The 18,436-nt window shown below is 42.4% G+C and overlaps 1 protein-coding gene across 1 annotated transcript in view; it reads left to right on the forward strand.

Annotated features, from left to right (window-relative positions):
• Positions 1-641: 641 nt before the first annotated feature.
• Positions 642-18,436, forward strand: part of LOC124379852 (low choriolytic enzyme-like) — an 81,024-nt gene continuing 63,229 nt past the window's right edge. Inside the window, exon 1 of the mRNA XM_046840436.1 lies at positions 642-829. The gene's annotated coding sequence lies outside the window, so the exon portion shown is untranslated. The remainder of the gene's footprint in view (positions 830-18,436) is intronic.

The following is an 18,436-nucleotide window of genomic DNA, read 5'->3' on the forward strand; positions in this document are numbered from 1 at the left end:
GTTTTATTTTAGAGTTTTAGTATTTGTGTGTCAGTAATAAGGGACCTTGTTTGCATCTGCATTATTAATCCAGTTATTCAGGTTGCACAAGTCAGTGCACTCTTAGTGCTGGTCCCAAGCAGGATAAATGTGAAGAGTTGCATTAAGAAGGAGATCCAGCGTAAAACATGTGGCAAATCAAATTTGCGGATCACAAATCAGAATTTGTGATCTGCAAAGGAGGAGGTTTATGGATGTGGTGGCAGGTATTTTGTAAATTGCAAGGTGAACTGCGTGTCTGTACATAGTGTCCTTTATTATTAATGTGTTTACTTATGAATGTGTTTATTATTAAAACTTAAAAAGAGTTTGGTCTCCTTAAAATGCTGTCTTATTGCATTAATTCATATTAAGCATGAATAATGTCCATTAATGTCCATCTCTGACTTTTCATTGTTCCAACAAACTTTTTTGGTTGGTTCCCTGGACGATAACACGAGGGTGGGCATACTCGATCATCACACCTAGGTAACTAGATTATCAATAAAACAAATAGTTTTGCATAATCTCTAGTAATATAAACCCATACCGTGTGCCACACTATTATTGATGACTTTATTTTGTTAAACAGTTTCTGTAACTGTAATGTAATATAAGGAGTCTTAAGAATGTATTCATTACTGTATAGATGATACTTGGAAGGCAAATTTTGTCCTTACAAACCATTGTCTGTGTTTACAATCCTGATATTTAACATGCACTTCTTTATTTTCTGGGCTTTTCAGGGCCGGGCTTTTAGATTTATTTAGCTTTAAAACCAGGTCAACTTTAAAGCAAGAACTGTGTTCGGGTATGAAAATCTCACTTTAAGAACCTCAGAGACTGTAAGTTAAGAAAAAAAGCAGTTTATTGATGATTATATATGTTTATAAAGGCAATTGTATTAGGGTAAGATCAGTCTGAGTGAAGGGGAAGAAGATTCAGGGCACAGATGTGTCACAGATGTGAGGCTGCATAAAGTGGTACAGGACGTGTGCAGACATCTGCAGCCAGCATGGTTAAACATCTAAGCTAAAGACACCTTTTTGACTTGTCTTTCAAAGCAACGTTCATGTGCAAGTTAAAAATGTCATCTTACGCCAGCTCCAATTAACGTTAATAATAGACTAAAACTTGTAGCATTATTTAGTGTAAGTTAAAGCTTAATTTTTTGCACTTATATTATTTAGTATAAGTATATTTGGCTTTATGGAGAACTCTGTATATGAAAGAGCTAAAAACATTCATGCTTTGGATAGTTTCTTTATTAATATAAGTAATAAGCATTATAATATATTTGAACAGCATTAGTGAAATCATATGTAAAATTAATATAAAAATGAGAGACAGGAAATTAATTAAAACCGAGGTGTGAAAGATATTTCTAGACAATGTGTGAACATGTTAAAATGGTGTGAACAAAACCATGTATGATGTGCAAAAACTGCAAAGTCAGAAAATGGTTATAAGAAAAGGTGTGAAATTTGCAGGAAATATTTGCAAAAGGTGCAAAAATAAGAGATATTTGGTGGAGGAGGTGTGAAAGCTGCAGGACATGCAAAGATATTTAAACTAAACTATACAGAGGTGAGATGAACGAGGATTCAAAGAAAAGGGAAAAATTTGCCATTATGTGTGAATGTGAAAAGAAAGGAGGATGCAAGACCTCCTGAGATTAGTGAAGAATGCACATTGTTAAAGAGGAGTTATTGGAGAAAATCTGTAAGTGTATCAGGGTGTAGAGAAAAAGGGGAATTTTTTAACTCGACTTTGCACTTTTATGTGCCATTGCTGTTTAGTAGGTTTCTCCTGGAGAGCTCGTTGGGGTGAATTGATTGACTGCAATAAAGCCGATTTGCTCCTTCTCATGTCTTGACTGGAAGATTTATTTGTTGGTGTATTATTTTATTATTTCATAATGAATATTTTGTTTTATTTGTATTTAATTGGTGAAAAGCTAGAAGAGATTTGAACTTCGAGCCACATAGTGAATGTATCTGCTGAGACATGGGGTCTGAGTTCCCATATTTCTTGTTAATTAAGTTTCGTCATTTTTGCTTTTTATAATTGACCATGATACTGTTCATTTAAATTCAGTCATGCATAAAATTAAACTTGGAAATCTGGTAAAAAAGCTAAAACACATCAGTAAGTAAAAGCTTAAAATAAATCACTAACTAACACATCACTGTGTTTCAATGGTACAATGGAATTCAATTTCATTTAATTTTTTTTCATTTGTATAGTGCTTTTAACAAAGAACCTTATCTTCAAGCAGCTTTACAGGAATAAATGTGTTATAAAGTAAATGTATTAATTAAGTGCTTGTAAGTTAATTCCTTACAATTTAATGTTATTCCTAATTAGCAATCCAGTGGAAACTGTGGAAAGGAAAAATTTCTTGAGATGACATAAGGAAGAAACCTTTAGAGGAACCAGACTTAAAAGGGAAAAACAGTTTGAAAACAAACGCATTTCCCTTAACAAGAGCATGAAAAAAAAACAAAGAGCAGAAAAGGAACATGCCCTTACAGGCCGGAGCCAGGAAACGTGGAACGTCGGATGGATCCGAAGGGCCCTGGGCAGCCTGAGGCGCACAGCAACCGGGTTAATGACCTTGGAGATGGGGAATGGTCCCAGAAATCGCAGGGCGAACTTGCGACACACAGCCTTGAGAGGAAGGTCCCGAGTGGAAAGCCACACCTTTTGACCAACCCGGTAATGGGGTGCAGGACAGCTTTGGGAAGCTCTAAGAAGCGCAGTGCGGGCCCTCCTCCAACTGAGTCGACAGCGCCGAAACTGAGCCAATGCAGATGGGACGGAAGCCTCAGCCTCCTGGGTAGAAAATAGAGGGGGTTGATAACCATAAACCGTCTGAAAGGGAGATAATCCCGTGGCGGCAATAGGTAATGAATTATGGGCGTACTCAACCCAAAACAGCTTGGAGGACCATGAGGAGGCATCTTGTGCGCGAAGGACACGGAGTCCTGTCTCTAGCTCCTGATTGAGCCTCTCAGTCTGGCCATTGGTTTGCGGGTGAAACCCAGAGGAGAGGTTGATCGAGACCCCTAGGAGGCGAAAAAACTCCTTCCAAAATCTGGCTGTGAACTGAGGCCCCGGTCAGAGAGGATGTTACGAGGAAGACCGTGCAGGCGGAAAACGTGCAGGAGAAGGAGCGCAGCGGTCTCCTTAGCAGAAGGCAGTTTGGCTAGGGGAATAAAATGTACCATTTTCGAAAACCGGTCCACCACGGTAAGAATGACTGTGCTTTCGGCGGAGGGGGGGAGACCGGTAACAAAATCCGGGGCAATGTGAGACCAGGGGCGTTTAGGCACAGGAAGTGGACGTAGTAACCCCACCGAACGGCCCTTCGGATTCTTGTGTTGCGTGCAGGTGGGACAGGCGGCAACAAATTCACGGACATCTTTCCGGACAGTGGGCCACCAGAACCGCTGCCGGAGGACGGACAGAGTTCGAGGAAACCCGGGATGACAAAACAGAGGTGAGCCGTGACACCACTGGAGGACTTGGGACCGCAGCTGCTCGGGAACAAAGAGTCTGTTAGTAGGGCAACCCTTGGGACCCGGCTGGTCCATAGTGGCAAGTTTAACCCTAGCCTCGAGATCAAGGTCCAGGGCATGCATGGTAACTGAAGGAGGAAGTATGGATGTAAAGGTGGATTCTTCTTCCTCCACAGGGGAGTGTAACCTGGAAAGAGGGTCAGGCTTCCCATTCTTAGATCCCGGGCGGTAGGAGAGAGAGAAATTGAACCTGCCGAAAAAAAGTCCCCAGCGAGCCTGGCGAGGATTGAGGCGCTTTGCAGTGCGTAGATACTCCAGGTTGCAGTGATCAGTCCAGACCAAGAAAGGGGTCTCAGCCCCCTCTAACCAGTGTCGCCATTCTTCTAGGGCAAGCTTGACGGCCAGGGGCTCCCGTTTACCAATGGGGTAATTACGTTCAGCTTGGTTAAGACGGCGGGAGAAGAAGGCGCAAGGGTGCAACTTGTTATCAGTAGTGCCCCTCTGGGACAGTACAGCGCCTACCCCTAGGTCAGAGGCATCGACTTCCACGAACTGGCGAGAGGGATCGGGAAAAACCAGGACCGGGGCAGAGGTGAAGAGGTCTTTGAGTCTGATGAAAGTTCGCCAAGAGTGAATCCCAAGAAGGAGGTGCTAGAGACATGGAACTCACATTTCTCCGCTTTGACGTACAGACGATTCTGGAGGAGGCGCTGGAGTACCAAACCAACGTGGCCGACATGCTCATCCAGAGATCGGGAGAACACCAAGATGTCGTCCAGATATACAAAAACATAATGGTTCAACATATCACGCAGCACGTCATTAATAAGAGCCTGGAAAACCGCTGCCGCGTTGGTGAGGCCAAATGGCATGACCAAATACTCATAGTGACCCGACGGGGTGTTGAAAGCCGTCTTCCACTCATCCCCTTCCCGGATGCGAACGAGATGGTATGCGTTTCTAAGGTCCAGTTTAGTGAAAATGGAAGCTCCTTCGAGCTGTTCGAACGCCGTGTCCATTAAGGGGAGCGGATAGCGGTTCTTGATGGTGATGCTATTGAGACCACGATAATCAATGCAGGGGCGTAAAGTCCCATCCTTCTTCTCAACAAAAAAGAACCCCGCACCGGCAGGGGAGGAGGAAGGGTGAATAAGGCCAGTAGCAATTGAGTCCTGAATGTACTGCGTCATGGCTTTTTGCTCGGGGCCTGACAGGTGATACAAACGTCCCCGGTGGGGCGAGGACCCGGGTAGGAGGTCGATGGCGCAGTCATATGGCCGATGAGCAGGTAAGGAGGAAGCTCGGGCCTTGCTAAATACCTGACCTAGGTCGTGATACACAGAGGGAAGTAACCCTCTGGAGTCTTAGGGTGTTTTTGACCCCTTGAGAGATTTTGATGTGCTCTTACATTTGGTTATTTTTAGTTGCTTTTAAAATATATTATTGACAAACGGCTAATTACAATGTATTCAGCACAAACTGGGCTACCATAATATGTAAACAACTTATATGTGTTTGTTTGTATTTTTGACAAAATAAGGTTTATGCGTGGTTTTTGAAAAAGCAACAAAAAAACTCACTGAAATAAGGCCACAAAACCGATAGTAAACATGTTTCCCCAAGACTTTTTGAGAACAGATCTTCTAATGTAGGTTTTTTTATTTTTAATCATGTGAAAATCATCCTGCCTGCTCATTCACCTTAAACAATACTTTGATTTAAAATTTAAAAGACACTTTCTACTTTGAAAGGCCATATGCGAAGAGGCGTCGACATGCTGTGACTGACAGCTTCGTAGACAATGGGTCGCATAATGAGCTGTCGATTACATAATGAGCTGTGGATCACTGAGCCAGGATCACAGTGAGAAGTACAGTACTACAACAAGGAATGTGTTTCCTTTGTGTTTATTTAAAATACACATTAGCAAGGACAGCATTAAAAAGGGAATTGTGTAACAATAAAACAATACAGTACAGTATGTATAAAAAATAAAGAGTGCAACAAAAACTAACACAATACACTACAGTAGGGTTCTGCAAATCCTAGCCTGTAGGGCTACAATACTATGCATTAAATAATAATAGTGTATCCATTTGAGGAATCAGCAAAAACAAACAACTTGAACCCCCACTTAGTTGGCTTAGCTTTCATGTACTGTGTCCTCCAAGTGTTAGCTTTGCATGCTACCATCCTCTCATCCACGGCTAAATGTCTTCTAGGATGATAAATTGCTTTGCATGTCTTACGGATTGTGTCCATAAGCGGTTTTACTCTGAACAGACGGTCATGTTCAGATGTGCCCCTCTTTCTGTCATTTTCTTTGTCTGCATCTGGGTGACTCATGTGTACATTCCACAAAATGTTCCTGTATCTGTCCCTTGACATTATTGTTGCTGGAAAGGGAACTGTAAAAATACTGCTCTGTCACCAGTAGTCTATGATGGAGGGCAACTTTAATTCAATTCAATTCAATTCATTTTTATTTGTATAGCGCTTTTAACAATGAACATTGTCTCAAAGCAGCTTTACACAGATAATGTGGTGATTAAACATAAATATGTTCTTTGTAAGTATGTTTGTCCCTGATGAGCAACTGTGGCAAGGAAAAACTCCCCGAGATGGCATAAGGAAGAAACCTTGAGAGGAACCAGACTCAAGAGGGAACCCATCCTCATCTGGGTTGCACCAAATGTCCATTTGAAGCAGATATACAATGTTGTGGGGTACAGTGATGATGATCAGAAGCAAACTGCACTCCCGAGTCAGTGCAGCAGACCGCCGACACCAACTACAGTCCAATCCGTCCTCAAAGCACCCGTTCTACTCCGAATTAAGAGACCGTCCCGAGCTGCACAGAAGTGTGAAGATCCAAGGAGGGAAGAGGGGCAGGAACTGGTCACTGGAGCCTCAGGAGCATGTTTAACTCGACCGAAAGAGAGAGAGAGAGAGAGAGAGAGAGAGAGAGAGAGAGAGAGAGAGAGAGGGTGACGGAAGAGAAGGATATGGATTATTAAGTGTAACTATTGGTGTACGAAAGTTAATGTCACTGTGCAGTTTGGACTCCGGCAAGACTCGCTATGGCAGCATAACTAAAAGGGAGAACCAGAAGGTAACACAGACATGAGGGATCTCTGGGATAAGAGACGACCCACCACACCACCGTCAACAAACCTGAGTGAACGTGTGAATGTGAGGGACGACAGCATACAAATATACCAGTTCACCAAACACTCTATATCCATGTTCCCTCCAGATCTGTGCCTTTACCTAAGAGAAATCTACTGATAAAAGGCTTGACTAAATAAATACGTTTTCAACCTCGACTTGAACACTGAGACTGTGTCTGAGTCCCGAACACTGATTGGAAGGCTGTTCCATAACTGTGGGGCTTTATAAGAGAAAGATCTGCCCCCTGCTGTAGTCTTCATTATTTGAGGAACCAACAGATAGCCAGCACCTTTTGATCTAAGTAGGCGTGGAGGATCATACTGGTACAGAAGTTCACTCAGATACTGCGGTGCGAGACCATTGAGTGCTTTATCGTCAGTAGTAATATTTTATAGTCAATGCGAGATTTGATTGGGAGCCAGTGTAGACTGATTAAAACAGGGGTGATGTGGTCATATTTCCTAGATCTAGTGAGGACCCTTGCTGCTGCATTCTGGACTAACTGAAGCTTATTGATGCACTTACTCGCACACCCAGACAGTAAAGCGTTACAGTAGTCTAATCTAGAAGTAACAAAAGCATGAACCAGTTTTTCTGCATCCTGTAACGACATCATATTTCTAATCTTAGCAATATTTCTAAGGTGAAAGAAGGCGATTCTGGTGATATTATTCACGTGAGACTCAAAGGAAAGACTCGGGTCAATAATCACACCAAGGTCTTTGACAGCCGTACATGCTGAAACAGAAACACCATCCAGAGATGCTACGCCATCCAGAGATGCCAGAGATGGACTTTACCATTGCCATGTAAAATAAGAGCCCAATGTAGCGACACATCTCACTCACGGTTACATCTCTCCATTTGTATTTGCGTCCCTTGGCCTTTGCCCTTTTTGGAGCAGGTGCTTGATCACATCTGTTTATGAAACACACACACACACACACACACACGCACACACACACACACACACACACACACACACGAACATCACTAATTGTGTCATTGGTAAAGTTGTTTGCATGTCATACAATGCAATAATGATTCAAACTAAATATAATTTAAGAAAATACAAAATATGTACTTACTCAGGATGATTCTCGGTCGAACTCAAAATGGAGCGACGCCTACATAGCCTGGTGTGAGTTTCCAGTGAAGGCAAGAGTGATGCAGCCACACTCCTAAAAATAATCAAACAATATATTTTAGGATGATGAATAAACTTGAACAATATATATTTGTTAGCATGCATTGTACAGCCTATAGGCCTATTTGTTGATGGGCAATAGGACAGATAAATGTTTGTTGATGGGCCATAGACCATAATGCATCTCAGACATTTACACCATCACCATTTACAGCTGAGCAAATAATATTGTCATTGATAAAGTTGTTTGCATATGACATACAAAGCAATAATGATTCAAACTAAATATAATTTAGGAAAATATAAAATATGTACTTACTCAGGATGATTCTCGGTCGAACTCAAAATGGAGCGACACCTGCGTGGCCTGGTGTGAGTTTCCAGTGAAGGCAGGGGTGATGCAGCCACACTCCTAAAAATAATCAAACAATATATATTTTAGTATTTTTGATGAATACACTTGAACAATATATTTGTTAGCATGCATTGTACAGATAGCATTTACACCTCAGCATTTGGGAACATCTCTGCTAGCTAACACTACATAACAGCCTTTCAGGATGATCAGTGACACCAACCAAAACTGAACTGAGGCTAAAATATAACTTTATATAACATCAACAATATTTAGGGCATACAATCACAAACAGTTAATGTTACAAATGAGCAGATATTGGTGGATATTTGTTGTAACATTAAAAGGCAATGCTGACAAAAGCGAGGCAGAGATGTCTACAAACAATATGAGTTTTATATGATCAGAATGTAAGACTAAATAACTTACAAATTGTAGCAACTTGCTGGAAAGTCCTCGCTCTTCAAAATGCAAACGCTCCTCATCGGAATCGCAATCTTCTTCAGATGAAAAGGTAAATTCTCTGGCATTCTTTTATGCCACTGCCCGGGGTGTGTGTGTGTGTGTGACTCAACGTGTGAACTGTTTTACCTGTGAATAGCGGGGGGGCGTGTCTGCTCGCAGCTCATTATCAGATAATGAGCTGCGGTGGAAAATCTGTGCCTCTACTTGGTTTTACATGATTTACATTTATTGAAAACATATGTTTTTTTATTTCACCGACTTATTCTAAAACTACACACTTTAAGCTGTCTAAAGATATATTTTTTATTTCCGTGTGTCAGCTATTGGCCGAGTTTCAGCGCTTTTTGATGACGCGTTTCTAAACAAAGTTTACGCAGACAAAGGCGACAGATGGCGCACCCTGACTATTTTATTCATTTAAAAAAAATACAACGTTTTGTTTATGTACTGAGCATACACAAATGAAAGTAGACCCTTTACAGATTTAAATGATGTATTACTTTGACATTTTTGATCAAATATGACCGAGCAGTTTCAGCTCTTTTTGCTGGCATCTGAGAAAAAAGCCCGTTTGGGCGCCGGCGGCAATTCAGACGCCAGAGGGTAAAGTCAAGGTCCAAGGCCTCAAAAGAACCAGAGGCTGATGGCTGGACTAAACAGTGGGAATGGCAGAAGGTTCCCCACTCTAGGACTCCACCCGTGGACCAATCCAGGTGGGGGTTGTGTTTCTGCAGCCAGGGAAAAGCGAGCATGACCGGGGTGTGAGGGGAAGAAATGACCAAAAAGGATAGCCACTCCTGATGTTGACCGGCAATGGTGACCCGGATGGGCTTTGTGCGACAGGTTGCCTGATAAAGGAGATGGCGTCGAGGGCTTGAACTTGAAGGGTGGCTGGGAAGGATTCGGTCTCAATCCTCAACTGCTGAACTAGATCCTGATCCAGAAACTCTGAGTCTGCCCCTGAATCCACAAAAGCCACAAGCTGGTGCTCCTGTCCCCCAAAGAGGATGCGGATGTCTAGGAGTGGTGGACCTCTCCATTAGCGACGAGCCCGGTCTTTTACTGGGCAGGAAACCGGCATGTGTCCAGCCTCCCCACAGTAGAGACACAAGCCTCTGGAGCGACGCCTCTCCTTTTCATTTGGGGATAGGTGTCGGCGGGCAATTTTCATAGGACGGGGTGGAGAGTGGGGTTCTGGTACAGTAGTGTCACAAGGGAATGTTCGACGTCGGTATTGCGGTGGAGAGCGGTGACGATCGGAGCGCCGAGAAGTGTGCTCCAAACGCCGCAATTCGCGTAGCGAGGGCAATGAGGCCATCTAAGCCCGATGGAAGTTCCCGGGCGGCTAACTTATCCTTAACTTCAGCAGCCAAACCACGATAGAAGGCGTCATAGAGGGCAGTGGGGTTCCATCCGCTATCCGTAGCAGCGGTGCGGAACTCAGCGGCAAATTCAGCCACCGAACGCTTACCTTAAGTGGCAGAAAACAGCAAGCGTGCCGCATCGTGACGAGGAGAGGCGGAGTCGAAAATTTTCCAGAGTTCGCTGGAGAAGGAGGAGTAAGACATGCAGTGGGTGGTTTGGTTCTCCCATTTAGCGGTGGCCCACTGGAGAGCGGGACCTGATAGCAGGGAAATCACATAGGCCACCTTGGCTACTTCGGTGGGAAAAGAAGAGGGTTGAAGTTGAAAGATAATGCCGCACTAAGTGAGAAAGGGGCGGCAGTGTCCTGGTTCCCCGGAAAAACGTGCCGGTGGTGTTAGGTGAGGTTCACGGGAACTAACCACGACCGGAGCAGGTTCCATCTCGGTTGATGGTGCAGGTGAGGCGACGGGTGTGGCTACAGCCGAGGTACTGGGATTTTGAGCTGTGCGCTGCATGAAATCTTGAAGTGCCGATCCAATCTCACATACACAAAGCCAAAATACAATCTGGCAAGGGATAACAGGAGCCGGCGTCTATTTATACACACAAAAGATGGCTGCCGCGTCGTGCCGGCGCCGCACCGGAAGCGGAAGTTGGATTACCGGAAGTGCGCACGCCGTCGGCTGACAGCCAGACTCAAAAGTCGACCCATTCTTATCTGTGTGGCACCAAATGTCCATTCGTTACATGCATAATTGTTGAGGTAGAGTAATTCATTGAGTAACACTTACATGCAGAACTGTTTATGCAAACAGTGGTCTCCAGTTAAAGAGAACTTTATCCAGATGTAGGGTGTTCAAGTCAAGTCAAGTCAATTGTTGGGATAAATCCAGCAGATATGTAGGACAAGAACACTAGTCCCTTAGGATATGTGTAACTTAACACGGAGAGAAAGAAATGAGGGGCAACAGGGAAAGATAAATAAGGATTAAGTATTCTCATTGTTACTTAAACTTTTAAATACTCTGTACAGTGTGAACAGAGTGCAGGTAGGGACTCCAGCAAGAATAGCTAAGGCTTACCTATGCACTTATTAGAACATCCGGAACATAAAAAATTGCAATAGTCTAATTGTCACCCGAGACTGCCAGCATTTCCTGCTGGTTCCGTAGATCACTCACCTCCCGTGGATTACTATCCTTCTGAGGATTACTCACGGTTCATGGATTACCTCCGTTCCGACGATTATATCGGCTTTACGGACTCATCCCGGTTTATGGTTCGTGACTCTCCGTGACTCTGTGCTGTGCTCTGTTCACATCAATAAACATGATAGAGCTACTCCTGCTTCCGATTCGTGGTCCGTACCCTGACAGAAGGTCTGACCAAAACTGAAAGAGGAACTCCGCTTTGAGAGCCCAGGGGAATTCCCGGCTTGCTTCTCCGGCGAGATGACCGAGTGGGGGCAAATCCTACGGAGCGAAAGGAAGCGTGCTGTTAATATCATGAACAGCAGCTACACTAATTCATCTCCAATGCTTCTCTTTCTCTAGGCATCCTGAGGTTGCTCCAGCTCCAGTCACATCCCACCTTATGAAGATTGTGGACCTTTAAAGAAGTAGATGCCCACAAACATCCCAAACCAACCAGCCAAGATGGTCACATCATCAACGCACTTGCCGATGTAGCTGGTCACTGTTGACGTGTACTCCTTTAATTTTATGAAATTGCCGTTGGTTGCAGCTTCCCTGAACATATCCCAGTCAGTGCATTTAAAGCAGTCCTGGAGAGCAGACATGAATCCTGCTGGCCAGGTTCTCACCTGCTTTCGAGCTGGTCTTGAACGCCTGCTGAGTGGTCTGTATGCTGGAAACAGCATAACAGAGATGTGGTCTGAGTACCCGAGGTGGGGGCGGGGCTTCGCCCGGTATGCGCCCGGAATGTTTGTGTAAACAACATCCAGCGTGTTTTCTCCTTTGGTTGCAAAGTCCACATTCTGGTGAAATTTCGGAAGCACAGTAATAAGATTTGCACGATTAAAATCTCCGGAGACTATAAACAATCCGTCAGGGTGTGTGTTTTGAAGTTCGCTAATGGTCCATTAGAGTATACTGAGCGCTTTCTTAGCATTAGCGCTAGGTGGTATGTACACTCCGAGCACAATAGCGGTGGTGAATTCCCGTGGTAAATAAAAAGGTCTAAATCTCACAACCATAAACTCCAACAGCGATGAGCAGTAGGTAGAAACAAGTACAGAGTTCTTACACCATTCCGTGTTGATGTAAACACACAGACCGCTGCCGCGGGTCTTACCGCACAGAGCTAGAAGCCAGTATTAGACAAGAATGGGACAACATTCCTATTCCTAAACTTGAGCAACTTGTCTCCTCAGTCCCCAGACGTTTGCAGACTGATATAAAAAGAAGAGGGGACGCCACACAGTGGTAAACATGGCCTTGTCCCAACTTTTTTTGATGTGTTGATGCCATGAAATTTTAAATCAACTTATTTTTCCCTTAAAATTATACATTTTCTCAGTTTAAACATATTATATGTCATCTATGTTGTATTCTGAATAAAATATTGAAATTTGAAATTTCCACATCATTGCATTCTGTTTTTATTCACAATTTGTAAAAAAAAAAAAAAAAGTGTCCCAACTTTTTTGTTTCTGATACTCTTTCCAGGCACCCATTTTCAACTTCACTACTGAGTTTATTGGAGCTTACAGATGACATCACAGCCCTGGAGGAGTCCACCAAAACAGCCTGGCCAATGTCACGAACATGACTGAGCGATGCCATAGAAAGCACAAAGGTTGATACTGAATTGCAGGTGATGAGATACGTGAAACAGGAATGGCCAAAGTATCCTTCACAATTGGCAGAGTGCGTCAAGCTGTATGAGATATGTTGTTTGTAAGTCATGATCTTCTAACCTATAGTGACATGTTCATTATTCCAAGCAGCATGAGAGCGAAGGTCAGAAGAAAAAGGTCACATGGGGATTGTCAAGTGCAGAGAGCATGCAGAACAAAGTGTTTGTTAGCCTGGCATTAGCAAGGAGAAAATTTTTCATATTATCAAACAAATCTGAACAACATCAAGAACCTCTAATGACTACCCCATTACCAGATGCACCTTGGTTGAGAGTTGTGGCTGATAATTGCGAGGTTGACAAAAGAGATCTTGTAGTGGTCGACTATTTTTCTAGATTTATCAACATTGCTTATCTTCCAGACATGTCAAGAAAGATTGTGATATTGAGGTTGAGCAAGATGTTTGCCAGTTAGGGTTGTCCTGATATCCTTGTTACTGGCAATGGTCCACAGTTCCGTGTTCAACAGCTTCAGGATTATTCAAAGGCATATGTTTTTTTTTACATGACCACAAGTCCACATTGTTCACAATCCAATGGAGAGGCATAAAAAGCAGTGCGAACCACAAAACATTCTCTAGCAAGAGGATCCTTTTCTAGCTCTTCTCACATACAGAGTTACACCTTTCCAAGCGACAGGATACAGTCCTGCACAGTTGATGCTTGGACGCCAGCTGACGATGCTGGTTCCTGTCTTAGAAAAGAAACTGGTGCCTGAGTGGCATGATTTCTCAAAGGTGAGGGCGAAAAATCCAACAATAAGCTGTATTATAATAGACTCTATAGTTGTCATTTATTGCCTTAACTCAAACCTGGAGATCATGTTGCAGTCAAGATAGACAGTGAGAAAGGCTGGAACAAGACTGCCACAGTTGTTAATTAACACACTACTCTGAGATCTGACATAATTTACACAGAAAATGGAAACATGAGAAGAAACAAAAAATATCTAAATTTTTTCAACTCGCATGAGTTTCACGAACAGAGGAGTGTGGATCAAGAACAAACACAAGCCGAACACCAACAAAATTTTCAAAGTCAAACCAAAGAGCATGATGTTCCAGACCAACCTAAAAAGGTTGTTACTGCCATATAGTACATAGATTGCTATGTGGTAGTGGGAACAGTCACATGGTTGGGCGGAGCAATTGTAATGATGGCCAGGTTTCGCTTATCAAATTAGTGGGTCTATAAAAGGAGCAGTCGGTGTCTGGTGGGAGTGCGTTTTCCTGAACACTGATGTCACCGGATATCCGGCGCAGCTGGGAGAGGTTTGTGTGGTAAGGACTTAGTTGTCATGCCTGTTTGGTAGCCTGATTGTGAGGAATGGGTTCTAAGGGTGGTTTGGTTTCTTCTTTTAATGTGGATTGAGGAATCCAGTCATTATCAGGTTAAGATCATCCCACTTCCTTGTTTAGAGTTTGCGGCACATCGTAACCTGGTTGAACCAGTAAGTTGGTTAACTGTCAGGTATTAATATTTGATGTCAAAAGATGCTAATTTTGTGCTTATTTCTCTGTAATTAGGATGTGAGACACTGAGAGCCATTGTAGTGGGCTGTATTTCCAGGGCTGTTTTACCCGGGCTGTCTTCTTTGGGACGCGCCCAAATGCCACACTACAAGGGGCAGAATAATCCCCAGTATTTGTGTGGGTGACCGGTGCTCTACCCCGACTCCCTAGATAGTCCTTTGTGTGTCTAAATAGACAAGTTTCTTATGTTCACTTCAAAAGAAAACACTGAGTAAGAAAATAACTGCTTGTTTGTAATTATGTTCATGAGTATTGTAAAACACTCATGTTGATACTGCATAATAGATTATAACAACTCAAAAACGGGGAAAATGAATGATAGACTGGTGATACCTTCAGGTTACATACAGTAATATTGCCAGGATCTTCCGGGCACGCGGCGTGCACTTCCAGTTGTGCGGCGCTCACTTCCAGGTCGGCGGCCATCTTGCCCTTTTTCCCCTCACCTCCTGGTATTTAAGGACACCCAAGACTCGGGGCCAGATTATTTCACCGGCTTCCAAAGTCCTTGAGAATACTCTTGCCACCCTGCCAGCTTTGGATTTTGTACCTGTACTCTGTACACTGATCCTGATCCTGTACCTTATTTTTTGGTTTTGAGCTCTGGACTGGTTTCTTGTTTGTGTTTCTCCTCTGCCCTTCATTGTTCTGGTTGCCAGCTCTTTGCTTTTTTGGACTGTTTTTTGGCTTTGGTTTTGTCTTCCCTGGATTGCCCTGTTTGCCTGAGTTAAGAACCTGGACTGTTGTTTTTTGGACTGTTGTTTTGTCTTTGCCCTATCGTTCAGTTTGCTATCTTTATTAAAGCCTGTTTTTTCCTTAATCCTGTCACATCCCGCATTTGGGTCCTCCCTCCCAGTCCCCACTCTCCCAGTCACACCTACATCTCCTGACAGAATAATCTGGCCGTGCATCGTGTCCTGCCACTTCCTGACTAATATAGTGAGTAGCTCCTACCTGTTGTGACATGCTCAGCTAGTATGCGGAATTCAGGGTCAGAAGGTGATTTGGGGAAATTGATCAGAGTGAGAGTTTGCACATTGCTGAGTGGTTGTTAAAAAGGCTCAGAAGCGGAGAGCACTTCTATTACCTCTTTTATTTTCCACCCTAACATTAAACTTCCCATCTCTGAATGTAATTATTCTACAAATTACTCGTTTCTTCACAGAAAATTTATGCAGTGCATGTACATCTAAATACTCACTATTTGCTGCAAGGACAAATCAGACCAAACCAAAAAACCAAACTCAACACTTAACCATGAGTTCTCTAAGAGTTAGGGCCGCTCTCTCACATGCTCTAACGCCTTTTATTTTTAGCGCTCTAAAAGTAAGACAATCCGTTAGCGCCCTCTAACAGACAGCTTTATATGATCCCTTTAAAACATGTTGAGTTGCCTTTTGTAAGATTTTGGTTTTGTTTGCTTTGTTTCCCTTTTTGAATTTCTCCAAATATTGTGCCTCTAATTTTTTTTGTGTTTTGGACATTATAATAATAAAAAATAATGGAACTAAAACTTTGGTTTAAGTCCGTCTTTGTGCTTAGATTTCTTTCTTCCTTTTTAAGAACATGACCTGAGGAGAAGAGATTATTTAGTGAATATAAAATAATATTAATAATTTAACCTAGAGGCAGCATATGATTAAAAAATGCACTGGGCCTAAAAAATACTTTATGGAACACCAAACTTTATCTAAGTCACCTGGCAGCTGACTTCCAATGCTGATCCTCTGCGGAAATCTGCCACCTCCATCTGTACCAGCAGGTAGTATTGGAGTGTGAGGCCCGCCTACTAAATGATTCTGTACTTCTGGCCAATTTTCAACTTTGCTCTGTGTTTATTGATTTTCGGTATTAGGCTGGTCGCAATTGCTGCTGTATAATTAATTTAATGATGCACCTGCACATGACCCAAGTGAAAGCCCACATGTCATTCTTCCACCTACTTGATTGCACTCTGTTTTGGATTCAACGTGCACATAAACATCCAGGATCTCAGGAGAGCTGCTTTATACACCCACTGAAAATCATTACTTTAAATGATTATATCATCCAAATAGCCAGAGGAATATGCATTTTGTGCAAAGTTGATTCTATGGAACAAATGGTAAAACATTTCTAGAGTTCTGAACATCCCAAACAGAAGGGCACCAAACTGGCACAACTCAAACAGATTGGAAAATAGGCAGTTATATATTAGATGAAGGAACTTATAAATCATGTTTTCTGGCATGTTTATTGATTACATAAAAAAATCATGGTTTTTGATTAAATTACCAGCCCATTTGTCTGTACATTGTTCTTGATGTGACAGCTACACTATCTAACATTTTTGTGTTTCTCACCTCAAAACAGTAAAATGTATTAAAAGTGATAAATCTTTAGGGTCTCTTTAAGAAAAACAATTTAGAAGATAACGGAGAAGAACGCCTCTTCCACACACTGAGTGGTATGGCTTGCAAAGTGGTATGGCTTCCTTTCTATCACATTGCACAATCCATAAAGTAATTCCAAGTAATCTGTTTACTAATAGCTTGACAAGGTCCCTGCTTCTTTTAAAATGGACTTTAATAAAGGACACCGTGTGCAATGGAACAGAAAACATGGTCAGTATTAGCCATAGCTATCAATTGTTAAAGGAATAATGGTATAATTTCCACTATTAACATAACTGCCATTTTTTAATATATAGTATTGAAAAGCACTATATATATTATATTTTATATATATATATATATATATATATATATATATATATATATATATATATATATATATATATATATATATATATATACACCATATAGGCAGATGTTTGTGGTAATATGACAAACACACCTAAACCGTTGCAAGAACAAACTACCCAGGTTTTGCTCCAATCCCAGTGGGTGTAGAAGGCTTTAGATAAAATTAAATAGAGGAAGTCAGGTGGTACTGGACCTAATCTAAACCTCCTGTTGAGAGTTGTGCATTGAATTGCTGCAGCATAGACAGGTTGATCTGCATGTCCGTCTCCTCTGCCATTAATCACCAGTTACAGAAAATCATCTGCTGAAAGTAGTACAAAGGGCAACCAACCACTGCGAGTGTAAGAAACTGAAAATGCCAGCATTGTAACTAGTTCACACTTTGAGTGTCACATGTGGCACATGGACAAGAGACACAACTGGAGATGTGGTGGGGCGCAGTGGCCCCTGGAGAACCTACTGGCTATTAGATTCTGCTGCATGATAGTTTTAAAACCTTGCTAATGCTTGATGTGCAGAATGAATGGTTTGGCAGGCTTCCATTTCCATGGTTATCTTAGATTTCAGCACTAGAGTTAGTTTTGGTACCCTAGAACACTAGCATGTGAGACTATGGAGAAAACCTGAGAGACAGGCAGAGCAAGCTCTTTATTTTGAACACATTCTCAGTGAGCTTATGAAAAAATTAACACTTATCAAAAACAATGAAGTAGCTTTTGCTTTGTGAGGTCTAAGCACACAGGCTGTGTGTGTTCCTGAAAGCACAAAAAGAAGGTCAAAGGTGAACTGATCATAATAAAACACAGATGAGAATCCAGAGATGGTGCTAGACCACATGCCACATGTTTAGGTCTGAAAAGAAAGAAAAAGACAATCTAGAAAATTGTGTTTCTTTCAGGCCATGGCAATCCACAAAGCTCATTTTACAATAAAAGCTATGTTGGAATAATGGTTAGGCTCTTGTTTACTAGTCTGAAGATTAAAGATTAAAACCATAGCTATTCTAGCTGCAAGTGTGGGGCCCTTGAGCAAGGCCCTTAACTTTTCTGCATAATAGCTGATCTCAGCTTTTACACAATTAGTATATGTAAATAAATGCATGCTATTACCAGCGCTTCCAACCTTATTGCAACAGTTTGGGGAAGAACCACATATGGGTGTGAGAGCATGTTCCGAAGCATTCAGGCCGTCACAACAAGACTGTGTAATAGTTTCTTTCCACAAGCCATCAGGCTTCTCAA

The sequence above is a fragment of the Silurus meridionalis genome, chromosome 26 (genome assembly GCF_014805685.1).
Source record: "Silurus meridionalis isolate SWU-2019-XX chromosome 26, ASM1480568v1, whole genome shotgun sequence".
Taxonomy (NCBI): Eukaryota; Metazoa; Chordata; class Actinopteri; order Siluriformes; family Siluridae; genus Silurus; species Silurus meridionalis.